Source organism: Zingiber officinale, chromosome 10A, assembly GCF_018446385.1.
Source record: "Zingiber officinale cultivar Zhangliang chromosome 10A, Zo_v1.1, whole genome shotgun sequence".
Classification (NCBI taxonomy): Eukaryota; Viridiplantae; Streptophyta; class Magnoliopsida; order Zingiberales; family Zingiberaceae; genus Zingiber; species Zingiber officinale.
Window position 1 is genome coordinate 64,935,390 of NC_056004.1, and position 17,835 is coordinate 64,953,224.

The following is a 17,835-nucleotide window of genomic DNA, read 5'->3' on the forward strand; positions in this document are numbered from 1 at the left end:
AGCTTCATATCCCCATTTGTTTACTTGAAGTTTGTGGGTTAGGTTTCCGTTGAGCAATTATACTGTTTATCTATTGTGAGTACTTGCTGATGGTAAATAACAAAATTTGGGGACCAAATTATTATTAGTGGGGGAGAATGTAAAATACTGAACAAAAAGATAATAAAATAGTAAAGTTTTATGGATGAATAACATTAAGGAAATTTTTAGGAATTTTTAGAAATTTTTTGGGAATTAATTGGAGCTCGTATGATGTAGGTTAAGGGGATCAATTATTTGGCTACGAGAAAGCCTGTTTTGATATCCCAATTTAGTTGGGAGTTGATTGAGGAAATTAACCTAGGTATATAATTAAAACACTAGGTTTAATTTTTCTTATTTTTCTTTTTCTTCTCCTCCTCCTGAACCCCTCTCCTTCCCTTGCGATTTTCGCCGATCGCCCCACACTCGACGCCGAGCTTCTCCTCCCTTTCCTTCTCATCTTCCCCTTCCTCTTCCTTATCTCCTCCTCTCACCACCGCACACAACCATCTCGATTCTTCCTTCCCCGAAGCCCTAGCGATGTCGATCCCTTTCTATGTCACTACCGGCAACCACGGCCTGACCTCGGTCGTCGCCGCCCGTCGCCGGCCAACCACCACTTTTCTCCTCCTGATTCGCACCATCGCAGTCGAGCCCTCTTCCTATCGGCTGATCGTCCGACACCGTCACCTCCTCGCTGGAGCAGACTACTGGACGGCGCCGCGCTGCCGCCTGTCTCCCATAGTCGCCGACTGTCGGAGCCTTCAGAGTTGACAACCATCTCCCTTTCTTCAACGTGCAGCAAGGCTTCGCCGGAGATGCCACCTTGCTTTGGACTTTTGGGAAGGGTTGTCCGGCCTTGTTTGGCCAACATATCTTTCGATGGCTTCAACTCATCATTGAGGGTGCCTTGTTATCGGCTGCCACGTTTGAGGTAATCCGTTAACCTAGCATATTTTGAGTATTGGATCAAGACTTAGTACTGATTTGGAGTATTGGATTGGGGAGACAGTAACCTTACCTAGTTTGGCTACAACTTCCTACAGCCATTGCTCCAGCCGCAAGTCAACAGAAGAGCATACAAATTTAGGTGAGTTTTGGGTTATGTCATGCATAGACTTAAATCTAATTGAATAGTGGAATGGTTAGAGTTAATGGAGCTAACCCTAGTTGACCAATGGATTATAACCAGGTTTGGGGGATTTTAATTAGCTACTTAATTCATATGAATTTAGTTAAATAATATTAATATATATATATATATATATATATATATATATATATATACTGATTGATGCAGGACTCTGATTCGAGACGAGCGTCTCGACATCGGATTGGTTAGGAGACGATCTCTACTTATTGGAGGCGGGTATTTCTTGACTTATCTTTTATGATATTGTCACTTTGATTTGCATAGTAATTTATAGCTAGTAGCAATGATCATGCTTAGATTTGCCCTTGGTATGTCACTAATTGATACTTATAGCATGTTCTGTTAGTTCCCTATTATGTATCCATGTTTATATCTCTTAATTATTGTCATGTGTACCTTAGTTCCTAGAGTAAGTGACATACTAGGCTTCACTAAGTATAGGACCAGTTTTCTGGATTTTATTATCTGGCATGTGTACTTAGACCTGTGATACCTAGGTCATGGTATGATCTATTTCCTATTTGCTACATATTATGTGGAGGTGATTATGGTTAGGATTTACATGCTTAGTGTCATGCACCATCTTGCATGATTGTATGCTGTGCAATTGTCGGCTCTATTATTGTTGAGCACATCGCCAGTTACATGACCTGCGTACACACAATCACTCATGGGATAGTGGTATTTCAAGCAGGGTGTGTTTTGCAGTTTGCTCTGTCAGGGCCCCGCTCGTCCGCTCATGGGTAGCGATGACTACAGTGTGTAGCGGGCAGGGATCCTTCCTCGGGATTGACTCAGGGAGATGAGAGCATTGAGCTCCCCCACTCTGTTTGGGGTAGGAGGATAGGTATACTCCGATAGCATCCTGTCCACTCAGTCACTCAGGAGCAGTGATGGCAGAGTGCACAGTTGTCATAGCCCTACCCACTCGGTCTCACCATCGCGTGTGAGATGGCTGACTGGCGTCAAGGGTGGCACATGTCATTTTTTGCATCATATGCATTGATTACATGTATGGTTTGTGATTGCTGCACTTTGTTTGCTGCATTTTGATGGTTGCATATGATTGACATGTATACAGGAGACATTATATATCTGGTCTAATGACCCTTACATCTGGATAGGAGGTCCTAGTGAATACAGTTCTTCTTTTGTTATCTTTTCAGTTTTCATTTCTTCTAATTGATCAGAAGACTGTACTCCATGATTATTAGTGATAGTTATATCTTACTAGGCATGTCAGCTTGATATTCGCTGAGTTCTTTGAACTCGGACCGTTGAGCTATTTCTTTTTCAATTAGCAGGTAGATTTGTGGAGTCGCTTGGAGTATCCTGTATGTCAGTTCCCACGTCATATCCTAAGACCTATTTTCTGAGTTTCATTTGTACTTTATTTGGTCTATGTTTTGGTTTACTTAGCAAATGTAGAAATCCGGTTTTGATTCCGGAGTGTTGTAATATGGTGTTTTGTATTGTTTGTTGTGTTGTGTAAGTCTAGCTAGCTAGCAGTGTTTTGTTTGGTTTGTAATGGTTTTCTGTTGTATTTTTTGCTGTGTTCTTCTTTTAGTATAGTTGAGTGGGTTATTAGATATATATATAACTGCGTGGTTGTATTTTTGTCCTTACAACCGAGTGGGCTGAATATAAACTGCGTGGTTGTGTATATATTCTAGCTGAGCGTGGCTGATGTATATCTGTGGATGTAGAAATGATTTAGATTGTCACTAGTATAGGGGAGATGCTGCCGGATTTTCCTCTGGCTGGGACTCCTCGGGTCGTGACAGATAAGAAATCAGATCTCCTTTAATCAACTCCATCACATATCAATATTAGTCATTTGTTAATTAATCCAATGATTTAAATAACGAACACATAATCATCTAAATCAAATCAATCCACTAACCCTACTGTTAATCCTACTTTCACTCTAATTGAAAACCAACATTTCTATTTAATAATTCATATTCAACTTATCCACTAAATAAACCAACCACCATAGGAAAACTAAAATCAAACCCCCATCAACCACACATGAACCGATACTAAATCGGTTACAATATTCAAATCAATCCATGATTTACAACTAAGCATGGCTTAATCAACTCAAATTCCAATGCCAAACGCATCTCCTCATCATCAACTAGTTAATCAAGCTAATACAGAAATGAAATCAAATCTATATCAATCTGATGTTGAACAAATCTTACCTTAATCTGATCTACAGATCTACAACAGCTTGGTGTGGACATTCAGATATAGCGGTGAGGAAGATAGAACTCTCCACTGCAAATCTAATGAAGAGGACAAAATAAAGTCTAGAGAAGTGATCGAGTCCCTCCTCTCGTCTCCAACTGATTGAGTGCTCCAATGCACTGGACAATGATGATGCCACCAAGCTAAACTCTAAGCATGGCACTGAATGTGAGATTCGATGGGAGAGGAGATGCTAGGGCTCGAGATGGAGTTGCGATGAAGTGACTAAATAGCTCCTCTTCCCATCAGTGATGGTGTCGGAGCAATGGGAAAGGGTGCTAGCAACTCCTTACTTCTAACCAAAGACGCCCCATGTAGGGGAGGGCGGCTCAGAGATGATGGTGGTGAATCTGGAGGAAAGGAGTGTGTCGACGACGGTAAATCAGGTGGAGCAGGCTCGCAGAGGAGATGAGGAGAGGAGGAGGTGTCGACAATAATGAGAGGAAAACTTAGGTTTAAGTATTTATAACCTAGGTTTTAATTAATCAACTATAGGTTAATTTAATTAATCAACTTCTAATTAAGTAGCATTCTAAACAGACTTTCTCGTAGTCTAATAAATTTATCCCCTTAAACTTTTCATACGGGCTCTGATTAAATCAACAAAAATTTCTAAATTTTTTTTAAAAATCTAATAAAGTTATTTCTCCAATACACTTATTATTTAATTTATCGTATCTTATACCTCGACCTTAGGATTTTTGCCCGATGTTCTCAACCTGCCAAGACTTCGACTAGTCTCCCAGACTAGGACTTCCTTGGTTAGCCACAACTAGCACTTTCTACTTACCTAGTGTCTACTAGCACTTCGTTTTCCTAGCCTCAACTAGGACATTCACCTTGCCTAAGATCACTTAGAACTTTCCTGTAACTCAACCAACCTTATCAATATAGCAACAAACCATTACTTTTATCCTTTTGTCATTATCCAAACTTAGGTTCAGAATAAGTATGAAACCTAGAATTCTAAGAATGATTAAAAAAAACTTAATTTTGTTAGTATGTCACTTGTTTTAGATTTTCAAACATAGCAGCCTTATACGTTTGGGAAAACACATAATTAATATAATATAGAGTTAGTTTGATTTAGAGTTTAATGATAGGATTCGAATTGAGTAAAATTTAAGTTTGTTAATTGATTTGAATTCAAGTTGAACTTGGATTAAATTTAAATTATTTTTGGATTAAGTTAATTTAATTAAATTAATTAAAAGTTAATTAGTTTTTAATTAAGTAAAAAATGAATTCATTAGGTTCTAAAAGTTAATTTAAAATTTGAAATTTAATTTAAGTTTTCAAAATTAGTTAAGGTTTTGAAAATTAATTAAGCTTTTGAAAATTAATTAAGTTTTTGAAGATTAATTAAATTTTTTGAAAATTAATTAAGTTTTTGAAAATTAATTAATGTTTTTGAAAATTTATTAAGTTTTTAAAAATTAATTAAAGTTTTTGAAGATTAATTAAATTTTTTGAAAATTAATTAAGTTTTTACAAATTAATTAAGTTTTTAAAAATTAATTAAAGTTTTTAAAGATTAATTAAAGTTTTTGAAAATTAAGAATTAAAATTTTTGAATATTAATTAAAGTTTTTGTAAATTAGTTAAGTTTTTAAAAATTAATTAAAGTTTTTGAAGATTAATTAAAGTTTTTAGAGATGTTTTGGGTTAGATTGAGTTTGAGTAAGTTTGGGTTAATCTTGAGTTAGGTTTGATTTAACTAATTCTCATTTGTAACATAAAGTCATCTCACCTTTTTTAAGATTTTCAAACAGAGGACCTTATAGGTTTTTGTAAGATATTTTTTATCTTCAATTTAATTTGAGAATAAGATTTAATTTACATTTGAATTAGACTTAGATTTGATAGATAGTTGGTTAAATGTCCATTTTGATATTTGACTTCCAAGCTGTGGCATGACACATGAGCATTCTTAGTTATTAGAGAAACAACCACTTCTAAACAAAGTCTTTTAAGAACATTGAATGTTTAACTTTCTTTCTGAAAATCCTTGATCTAACTAGTCAAATGTCGATCAAGCCTAAGTCCTTATCTAACCATCCTAATCTAGGCAGAAATAAAGAAAGTAGTAAATCAAGCAATCAATCAAATCTACCTAATAATAAAAATGGTCTTTCTATTTGCTCCCCTTGGATCATAGCCTCGATAAAGTATATCAAGGTAGTAGATTTGATTTTTGGGGATCCAATATTGATTAAGTCCAACTTGATTAGTCAAGTTAGACTTAGGGACCCATGCTTAGACTATGTTTCTATTTGTTCGATTTACAAGAGGCACGTAAAATCTAAATCGTTGTTTAGCCATATATTCGAGTCCGGATCGATTCTATATAGCCCTTTGTTTTTCAAGAATCAGATCAAGGTTCTTAGAACCTAAAGTAAACCATTCAAATGTGTCCTTGAGTTTCTTGACTTGACTTTAAATTACTCCTGAAAAATAGTACTTCATTTTCTTTTCAAAAAAATACTTAGCTTTTCTTCTTTTTTAATTTTGAAAAAATAATTAGCTAAATATTTAGCTTTGAAGAGAATTTCTTTGAACCATACTTAGCTAAGTACTTAACTTTAAAAAAGAATTTAGCTATACTTTTTAGATATAACTTTTATTTTTGAAAATACTCAAGGAATTTAGCTATACTTTTTAGATATAACTTTGGTTTTTGAAAATACTTGACTTTTAACCCCCTCCCTTTTCTTCTTTTTGTATAATTTATGGACCAAGTTCACAAGCTTGGCAGTGATATAGTCATCATCTTTTGATTCCAATTCGCCTTTGAACTCGGGTTTAGTTTTTTGCTTGGTTTTTGGTTCCTTCATTTTGCTTGTACCTACAACCAAAGCAATACCTTTTTCTACCGGAATTGTATTAGTCAATTCATGTGACTAAAATTTGAAAAATAACTCATCTAGTATAATAGCTAAAAGATCCTTGGAAATATTGTAAGCATCTACCATGGATGCTCATAAAGTATTCCAAGGAAAGGAGTTTAATGTGTACCTTATTATGTCGCAGTTCTCCACCTTTTGCCTGATCGTGCAGAGACAGTTGAAATGGTCTTGGATCCCAGCATGTAATTTTCTCACTGATTCACCTTCCTGTATTTTTATGTTATATAATTTATTCAAAATTAAATTTCATTTCGATACCTTTGTGTCAGATGTTCCTTTGTGCAGCTTGATCAGTTTCTCCCATAGTTCCTTGGCACTTGAGTACGAACCGACTTGGTTCAGCTCTTTTTTGGTTATGCCGCATTGAAGAGTCTAAGTGGCCTTTACATTCGCCCTGATCTTCTTCCTTGTAGGTACACCCCACTTGTTGTAGGTATGTCCCACTTGTTGCAAGGGATGAGTACTCCATATTTAGTAGGGAATGTAAATTCAGTTTGGATTATGATCCACATTTCCACCTGCATCTTCAAGTGGTACTTGATTGGGCCTTTCAAGTATCCTAAATTCTCACCAGAGAAGAGGGGCGGGCGTGCGGTATTGTAGCCTTCTTGATGGGCCATTTGAAATCTCACAAAAAAATAAAAAAACTTGTTCCAAGATTTGGGCTTGGATTAATAGTGCGGTATGAAAAAAAATAATAAACTCGAGTGGTGTTGCACCAACTTCGAGAAACAAAAAAATTGATTAAAATTTTGATTGAAACGAGTGATAGCACTTATTCCGATCGTCTCTGAAAAACCTAGAAATACTATGAAAAAACTTGCTTGAATGGCGGTTGCACTGATTCACAGCAAGGATACCAATTGTTGGATCAAAGCGGCTAGAGGGGGTAAATAGCACTTGTGGCTTTTTACATTTCTCAGAAATATGATTTAGTAAAGAGAAAGTGCAGCGGAAAGAAAGAGACGGAAAATAAAACAATGCTAACAAATTTGTTTTACTTGGTCGGAGCTTGTGACAACTCATATTCCAAGGCCTGCGATCGTCAATCACTTTCATTGGGCAATTCACTAATAGATCTGAATAGATTTAGAAATTTAATACATGAATTATTTAAGTAAAGATTACAAGAATTAAAATTAAAGTTACCGACAACTTTGAAATCGGAGCTTCGTGCATACTCATTAACGGGGCAACATTCGGGCGTCGTCAAGACCTTTTCGTAGCAGTGCACAAGATCGGAAGTTGTTCAAATTGGTGTTCTAAAGTTGTTGCTCGAAGACCTTTATATATGACCTCTCCAGTCACCTGGAACCAACACCGGGCACCTGGAGTGTGCTCATGTAGCTGCAACTCGTTGAAAGTTTACCCGTAAACTTTATCCACCTCCGCCCATCCGGACCGGTGACGTGGGTTGGCTAGTCGAAGTGTGACACTATAGCCCATCATCTGGATGCCTATCCAGCTGTCCAGGTGCCTGGAGCACCTCCGAGCGCCCGAACCTTCGAGGGCTCATACCTTCGAGCGTCTAGACAAGCTCTAGGCGCCTATAGCCCTTTTTCTAGCCGTTGATTTTCTGCAATATAAAGTTAGTCCAACAAGTAATAATATGTTAAATAGAGTAATATTTGACAGTCTCCGGACTGCCTGATCCTGACTTTGAGTTTTACGGAAACTCTAGGTAGGAACAATGCCAACTGCTCCCTCTACGGAGAATGCGTCCGCACCTACTCTTCTCAGGAGAGTTTTGTTAGTTAGAGCCCTAGAGCCAATCATTTGATGATTGTATTATGGACTTCTTGTATCATATTCTTATATAAATAAAGGCATTTATTGGTTATTATACTTACTTGTATTGGTGCCAAATAAACTAAGTATAATAGCGTCCTTGAGTAGAAGGTTCTTACCTATATCAATCGATTGGTTGAATCGATAGTGAGATGATATAGGGAACACTACTCTTAATCATTCCTAGTCGAGTTAATGCGACGAGACTAGCATGTAGGTCAACTCGATGACTTGATATCACAAGTCATGAATATAGAGATATCAAGTTGACACATGGGTATGCATTGGAGAATGTATACTGAATGACCCGCCATGAGAAAGTATCATGGATCGTTATATGAGTGTCATATACTTTCTCATGTGGCTATTAGTATGACTACTAGTCCTTAGACCTGAAGTCACCATGGATCCCTACATAAGGAGTTATGTACTTTGGTTTCGTCAAACGTCACCCGTAACTGGGTGGACTATAAAGGCGATTACTGGATATGTAACGAATTATGCAGAGGGATGTGAGTGATATAGATGGGATCTATCCCTCCTATTTGACGGGAGTGACATCGATATTCTTGATAGAGTGAGACCACGAAGTGCATGGCTATGCCCAAATGAGTCAATATGAGATATTGGGCTCATTTGATTTAGTGAGTCAACTTGGAGTTCAAGATTTAGATTAGTCAGAGGATGACACGGTCTATGCCTCACATTTATCAATCTAGATGTCTAGGATAGAATGGCACTTGTCATATATTGTGAGGAGTCACAATTAGTAGTCACAAGGTGATATTGGATCTCAACATTCTTATAACTTGGGTAGTAATGATGTGTTGCTAGATACCGCTCATTACTTATGCTCTTAAATGGGTTTAGGGGCATTGCCAACGTCACAAGAACCTATAGAGTCACACACTAAGGATAATTAGATGGAGATTAGGTTCATATGATGAACCAAAAGGATTAGATTCATGTGATGAATCAAATTGGATTAAGAATAATCCTAATTGGGCTAATTGAGTTGGACTCAAGTTGAATCATGTGTTCAATGAGTCTAATTTCGATTATGACTCATTGAATCAATTTAATTAAATGAATTAGATTCATTATATTAAATTATCTTGAATTAAATGGTTGGATTAGATCAACCATGAGAGAGATTAAGTCAAGTTTGACTTGACTAGAGAGAAAGAGGAAGAGTCAAGTTTGACTTGACTTTATGCCACATCATTTGTGACTTGGCATTAAGTGGCCAATGATGATGTGCCACATCATCATAGTTAACACATGTGTGTGCCACCTAATGGAGGTTACAAATTCCCTTTGCTTTAATGTGGCCAGCCACATTAATGAGAGGAGTTACACTTTGTTGTGGCCGGCCACTAAGGGGAATGAATGGGATTCATTTTCATTCAAGACATTTTTTATTCCATCTTCTTCTTTGCTCTCTCTTCTTGCTCTCCCTTTCCTCATCTTGCCGAGACCTTCTTGGAGTGCTAGCACACTCTAAGGTTCTCCCTCCATCGATTTTTTCGTGTGGATACGCATAGAGAGTTGTCTACCTTGACAACTTGAGATCCGACATCTTCTTGGACGAACGGGACTCGCGAAGGGCACGCAACGAGGGTAAAACTCTTTAACATATAGTTCTAGTGTAGATCTATAGGTTGGTAAACTCGTACTCATATTTTTTGAAAGTTTTATTCTTCGCACGGATCCGGTGGCGGGGTTTCGGGGTTTCCGTGACAACAGTGGTATCAGAGCCACGTGCGAAGACTTGTACGTGTTTAGTTTGTATTTATATGAAAAATATAGATTCTGTAACATTCTATAATTTTAAGTATTTTATGGTTTTATGGGTAATTTTCTCGTAGAAGCGAAGCACAAGTGTTTCGACACTTGTAGGCTTCGACTACCGAGAAGATTTTTCCGAAACGGCAAGGTTTCGCCCCAAAACTTTTTGGGACAATGGGCTAAGGCGCTGTAGGATCACTAAGGAACCCTCGCGATGGTTAGATCGCTGGTAGGGGATTCGTTCCGCGATTGCGCCCGAAAATCGCTAAACGGGACCGCCGGGAAATTTTACTCGTAAAAATTGTAAAAATTAGTATTAAAATTACAGAAAATTATAGAAATTACATAATTTAGAATTATGTATAATTTGTGATAGTCATGGCCCAAAATGACCCAATCTGATTGGATTTGTGTTGTAATTCATATTACTGTATTGTGTGTGCTGTATATTTGATACGCGACCTGCGCGTCGTGCCTTTCTCCAATTATTATTGTTGTAAATTAGTTTAGACTCGAATGTAACTCGATTTTCAAAATTGTAATATACAAAATTGGAGCCGTGGAAGGTCCACTCGAGACGGAGTTACGAGGAGGGCGCGAGCAACACAAGGTGGTCAAAGGGAGGAGCTTGAGAAGCTGCTGACCCTAGGTTGACCATCCGATCTTCTCATTGGCTTGAGAAGATCGTAGTAGGGCCATGACTAATCACAAATTAATTTAAATAATTGCTTGTGTGTATGTGATGCATGATTAGTAATTAATTAGTGCATAACGATTAGATTAGATCTAAATCGTGTACAAGATGCACCCTCTCGATTAGATTAGATCTCAATCGCATCAACTCTAATGCCTACCATGCCGTGATACCTATCACTACCTCGATCACATGTGTTGTTGAACTGAAGTGCAGTGGCAACACTTATTATTGGTACGGAGGGACAATCTTGGTCCCGCTTATCAGCGCAACAAACTCAATTAGATTGAGTATTCCTAGTTAACTCGGTTGGATCGAGTACAACTATAGGCATTCTTCCAATGGTTGCAAAGATAGGACATAAATCACATTTATATTAATTCTTGGACGTATTAGCCAAAGCTAACTCAAGTTTTAATATAATCAGGATAATGATCCTATAAACAAGAGTTGCATAGAGATGTATGTCGTTACCCACCGATCATCATCTAAGTCACTAAGTCTTGGCCCAAAGCTAACTCAAGGCATAGTGATGTGGATCTTGTCCCACATGAATTATAGAATTCGTGGGAGCATCATTTAGTTAAAGGCATAATTAAATGATTTAAAAGAATGATATATTTTCTACATTTTTATCATTGTAGATAACCATGATGTCGAATCTGAACTCTTTCTCCTCGCTTCCTTGAGAAGGACAAGCTCAAGCAAATTTCAGAACAGAACTTGAGAATAGTTCTCCAACTGTAAACTATCTTAGAGGCCCGGCAATGCAATTGATGCGCCAATTGATGCAAGATGCTTAGAAGCATCTAGATGACGTGCATGTATCATCTGTCTAATGCTCGCCATGGAACTCAGGCTTGGAAGCCACGGCATGAGATTTGAGATCTCAAGGGCACTTTTGCAAGATGTCAAGATGTGGATGGCCAGTAGCCCATAATGTACTCAAAATGATTAGATGATCAAGAAACCTGTTGGGATTCCCACTTGGCCAAGAGTCGGCTTGATCTTGCAATCCTGCCGATAGCTATAGTCATTCGTTCTAAACTACAATGAAGCAAATTGACAAGCCCGAGTTGCGCATGTTAGAGAAAGACTGAACCTCTAAGCCCTATAGATGGTTCGAAACACAAGGGCAAGGCAAGCCAAAGGAAGAAAAGTCAGCAAGGGCAAAGTGAAAGCAAGCTAAAGGAGGGGTAGGATGCTCCATGATCGCTGCGGTGTGATGGCACAAGACGGACCGCTTTGGAAGAGCACCTGAAGATCTTAAGAAGAAGAGTGAGACTTCCACTTCATGTATATGTTATGTGCCACTATAACAATTCCTTCATCATGGGTATATACCGATCGCATCTCACATTTGAACTAATGCGTTGGCGGGGGCGAAGCCACGGCGTGCGAGTGAGGCGCGATGAGGTTCATGCTATGCTGAGGGACTTATTTTTATCTCGCCCTCCGGCTTGTATTAGAGTTGGATGATTGTTGTTATGTGTCTGCATTAACTAAGAACATAATTTCAGTTTCTTGTATGGACAAGAAAGGTTTCTCTTTTATAATTAAGGACAAATGTTGTTCTGTTTATTTAAAAGATATGTTCTATTGTAGTACACCTCTGATGAACGGACTCTACATTCTAGACTTTGAAAGCCCTATCTATAACATAAATACTAAGAGGTTCAAGTCAAATGACATGAATCAAACCTATCTCTGGCACTGTCGCTTAGATCATATAAATGACAAGCGCTTATCCCAGCTCCATAAGGATGGTTTGCTGGACTCATTTGATTTTGAATCTTATGAGACGTGCGAGTCATGCCTACTAGGCAAGATGACCAAGACTCCCTTTAGTGGGCACAGTGAGAGAGCGACTGACTTGTTAGGTCTTATACATAGTGATGTATGTGGCCCTTTCAATGTCGCTGCTAGAGGCGGTTATAGGTATTTCAGCACATTTACTGATGACTTCAGTAGATATGGTTGTGTGTACTTGATGACACATAAGTCAGAATCCTTTGAAAAGTTCAAAGAATTCAAGAATGAAGTACAGAACCAGCTTGGCAAGAGTATTAAGATACTTCGATCAGATCGAGGTGGAGAATACCTTAGCCATGAGTTTCGTGACTATCTAGTTGAGTGTGGGATTCTATCCCAACTCACTCCTCCTGAAACATCACAGTGGAATGGTGTATCCGAAAGGAAGAATCGTACCCTATTAGATATGGTACGATCTATGATGAGTCACACAGATCTTCCGTCATTCCTTTGGGGCTATGCTCTAGATACGACAGCTTTTATACTCAACCGAGTTCCATCCAAGGTCGTGATAAAGACACCATATAGGATATGGACTGGGAGAGATGCCCAGGTGTCTTTTATGAGGATTTGGGGTTGTGAGGCTTACGTTAAACGTCAAGTCTCAGACAAATTAGGACCCAAATCCGACAAGTTCTACTTTGTTGGATATCCCAAGGAAACTAAGGGATATTACTTCTACATTCCCAGTCAGCACAAGGTAGTTGTGGCAAAGACTGGGGTCTTTCTAGAAAGGAACTTTGTTTCTAGAAAGACTAGTGGGAGCACGTTCGATCTTGAAGAAGTTCAAGATGCGAACAATAGCACTGAAGCCTCGATAGAAGTTGAACTGGAACCACAAAGTGTTGTGGATGATGTTGTTCCACAAAGAGTTGAGGAACAACAACCAGTTCAAGTAGACATATCTCTTCGCAGGTCTGATAGGGTACGTCGTCAGCCTGAGAGATACACATTTCTCTTGTCTGACCATGATGATGTTGTGCTTAGAGGATGAGCCTAGCACCTATCAGAAAGCTGTGATGAGACCAGATTCTGAGAAATGGCTAGTGGCCATGAGATGCGAAATGGAATCCATGTACAGCAACAGAGTATGGACTTTGGTTGATCCACCTGAAGGGGTAAAACTCATTGGGTGTAAGTGGGTCATTAAGAGAAAGACTGACATGGATGGACTTATCTATAAGGGTCGCTTGGTAGCTAAAGGTGCCTAAGTGTCTTTTATGAGGATTTGGGGTTGTGAGGCTTACGTTCGACGTCAAGTCTCAGACAAGTTAGGACCCAAATCTGACAAGTGCTATTTTATTGGATATCCCAAGGAAACTAAGGGATATTACTTCTACATTCCCAGTCAGCACAAGGTAGTTGTGGCAAAGACTGGGGTCTTTCTAGAATGAGACTTTGTTTCTAGAAAGACTAGTGGGAGCACGTTCGAACTTAAAGAAGTTCAAGATGCGAACAATAGAACTGAAGCCTCGATAGAAGTTGAACTGGAACAACAAAGTGTTGTGGATAATGTTGTTCCACAAGGAGTTGAGGAACAACAACCAGTTCAAGTAGACATACCTCTTCGCAGGTCTGATAGGGTACGTCGTCAGCCTGAGAGATACTCATTTTTCTTGTCTGACCATGATGACGTTGTGCTCATAGAGGATGAGCCTACCACCTATTAGGAAGTTGTGATAAGACCAGATTTTGAGAAATGGCTAGAGGCCATGAGATCCGAAATGGAATCCATGTACACCAACCAAGTATGGACTTTGGTTTATCCACCAGAAGGCGTAAAACCCATTGGGTCTAAGTGGGTCTTTAAGAGAAAGACTGACATGGATGGACTTATCTATAAGGGTCGCTTGGTAGCTAAAGGTTTCAAGTAGATTCATGGTATTGACTATGATGAAACCTTTTTCTCCAATAGCGATGTTTAAGTCCATTCGGATCATGCTTGCTATTGCAGCATACCATGACTATGAGATATGGCAGATGGATGTCAAAATCGTGTTTCTGAATAGAAACTTGCTCGAGGATGTGTACATGACACAACCTGAGGGTTTGTAGATCCACAGCATACTAGCAGAGTATGCAAGCAGCATAGGTCCATTTATGGACTAAAGCAAGCTTCTCGGAGCTGGAATCTTTGATTCGATGATGCAATCAAACAGTTTGGTTTCATCAAGAACGAAGATGAGCCTTGTGTCTACAAGAAGGTTGTAGGGGATATAGTTGTCTTCCTCATATTGTATGTGGATGGCATACTACTCATTGGGAAGGAAATCCCTTTGCTTCAGTTTGTCAAGACCTGGCTAGGGAGTTGTTTCTCAATGAAGGACTTAGGTGAGGCATCCCGCATTCTAGGGATACTGATCTATAGAGATAGATCTAAGAGATTGCTGGCCTAAGTCGGACATATATTGGGTACTCCTTCGGTTTGCCATGCGGAACACCAAGAAGGTTACTTAGGATGTCACATAGCGTGAGTCTTCAAAGACTCCAGGTCCCTCTTCTAGAGAGAGAGAGCCGCGCGTGATCAGATCCCTATGCCTCGACCGGAATCTATCATGTATACATGTGTACTCCGATGTCTCATATGCTTGAGTAGCACGAGCGATACCGTCGATCCGTGAAAGTCATGGATATCAAGAATATTCTTGTACTTAAGAATGACTAAAGAATATTTCTTGATATATGGAGGCAATGATGAGCTAGTGTAAAGGGTTATGATGCTTCAGGTCGTGATGATTATCGATCGCAGATGGGTTCGTGATTTAGCATAAATGGTGGCGCTGTGGTGGAAGAGTTCAAGCAGACACGAGGGTGATTCTACGATGAGGTAGTACACTTTGCATCGGAGGAAGCAAAGGAGGCTTTGGATCCAAGTTCATCAGAACTGGGTGGTTCGAATATCACGGCGCCTATTGAGCTCTATGTTGACAACAATAGAGCTATAATCTGACCATCCATCTCGAGATTATCGAGAGGAGATGTAAAATTGTAGAGTACCTAAAGAGGCTAACATCGCGGATCCTTGACCGAAGGCTTCCGAGAGAGAGATGATGGTCACACTAGGTCATTGGGGCTTAGAGCCTACACTGATTGGCACTAGTGCTAGTGGGAGATTGTTAGTTAGAGCCCTAGAGCGAATCATTTGATGATTGTATTATGGACTTGTTGTATCATATTCTTATATAAATAAAGGCATTTGTTGGTTATTATACTTGTATTGGTGCCAAATAAACTAAGTATAATAGCGTCCTTGAGTAGAAGGTTCTTACCTATATCAATCGATTGGTTGAATCGATAGTGAGATGATATAGGGAACACTACTCTTAATCATTCCTAGTCGGTATTAACAATTGGGGACAATGTTAATGCGTGAGACTAACATGTAGGTCAACTCAATGACTTGATCTCACAAGTCATGGATATAGATATCAAGTTGACATGGGTACATTGGAGAATGTATCTTGAACCCACCGAGAAAGTATCATGGATCGTTATATGAGTGTCATATACATGTGGCTATTAGTATGACTACTAGTCCTTAGACCAAGTCACCATGGATCCTCACATAAGGAGTTATGTACTTTGTTTTGTCGTCGCGTCACCCGTAACTAGGTGGACTATAAAGGCGATTACTGGGTATGTAACGAATTATGCAGAGGGATGTGAGTGATGTAGATGGGATCTATCCCTCCTATATGACGGGAGCGACATCGATATTCTTGATAGAGTGAGACCACGAAGTGCATGGCCATGCCCAAATGAGTCAATATGAGATATTGGGCTCATTTGATTTAGTGAGTCTACTTGGAGTTCAAGATTTAGATTGGTCAGAGGATGACACGGTCTATGCCTCACATTAATCAATCTAGATGTCTAGGATAAAAGGACACTTGTCATATATTGTGAGGAGTCACAATTTGTAGTCACTGTAGGATCGAAAAGAATTTAGATATCTCCACAATGACATGATATTGTCCACTTTGGCCCCATGCCCTCATGGTTTTGCTCTTGGGCTCTACCCAAAAGGCCTCATGCCAATGAAGATATCTTTTCTCTTATAAAACCATGATCTTTCCCATGTGTTTCCAATATGGGACTATGTTTCTTGCCAAAATCTCATCCTCAAACAAGGACCATAGGCTTCCCACGTCCGATCCTCGACCCACCAGGTCTTCCCCTTTCGGTTCACCCGACCTACTAGGACTTCCTTGCCTAGTCACAACTAGGACTTCTCACCGGTGTTGTCCTCTTGATCCGAACACATGAGCCCCCACTTTCTTTGTTCAAGGTTAATATTGTACCCATGGCTCAATCACCATAGCACTGTGGCCATGGTTAAACCTTTCAGCTCTGATACTAATTGTAGGATCGAAAAGAATTTAGATATCTCCACAATGACATGATATTGTCCACTTTGGGCCTAAACCCTCATGGCTTTGCTCTTGGGCTCTCCCCAAAAGGCCTCATGCCAATAAAGATATCTTTTCTCTTATAAACCCATGATCTTTCCCATGTGTTTCCAATATGGGACTATGTTTGCAACCTTGCAACCCCAACAGTCACAAGGTGATGTTGGATCTCAACATTCTTGTAACTTGGGTAGTAATGATGTGTTGCTAGATACTGCTCATTACTTATGCTCTTAAATGTGTTTAGGGGCATTACCAACGTTACAAAAACCTATAGGGTCACACACTAAGGACAATTAGATGGAGATTAGGTTCATATGATGAACTAAGAGGATTAGATTCATGTGATGAATCAAATTGGATTAAGAGTAATCCTAATTGGGCTAATTGAGTTGGACTCAAGTTGATTCATATTTTCAATGAGTCTAATTTTGATTATGACTCATTGAATCAATTTAATTAAATGAATTAGATTCATTATATTAAATTGGCTTGAATTAAATGGTTGAATTAGATCAACCATGAGAGAGATTAAGTCAAGTTTGACTTGACTTGAGAGGAAGAGGAAGAGTCAAGTTTGACTTGACTTTATGCCACATCATTTGTGACTTGGCATTAAGTGGCCAATGATGATGTGCCACATCATCATAGTTAACACATGTGTGTGCCACCTAATGGAGGTTACAAATTCCTTCTTTAATGGCCACATTAATGAGAGGAGTTACACTTTGTTGTGGCCGGCCACTAAGGGGAATGAATGGGATTCATTTTCATTCAAGGTATTTTTGATTCCATCTTCTTCCTTGCTCTCTCTTCTTGCTCTCCCTTTCCTCATCTTGCCGAGACCTTCTTGGAGTGCTAGCACACTCTAAGGTTCTCCCTCCATCGATTTGTTCATGTGGATACGCATAGAGAGTTGTCTACCTTGACAACTTGAGATCCGGCATCTCCTTGGACGAACGGGACTCGCGAAGGGCACGCAACGAGGGTAAAACTCTTTAACATATAGTT

At 39.1% G+C, this 17,835-nt stretch overlaps 1 long non-coding RNA gene across 1 annotated transcript in view; it reads left to right on the plus strand.

The window, feature by feature from the left end:
• The first annotated feature begins 401 nt into the window (after window positions 1-401).
• LOC122026103 overlaps window positions 402-17,835 on the plus strand; it is an 18,805-nt gene continuing 1,371 nt past the window's right edge. Inside the window, exons 1-2 of the long non-coding RNA XR_006124021.1 lie at window positions 402-955; window positions 1,034-1,111. This is a non-coding gene — a long non-coding RNA (uncharacterized LOC122026103). The remainder of the gene's footprint in view (window positions 956-1,033; window positions 1,112-17,835) is intronic.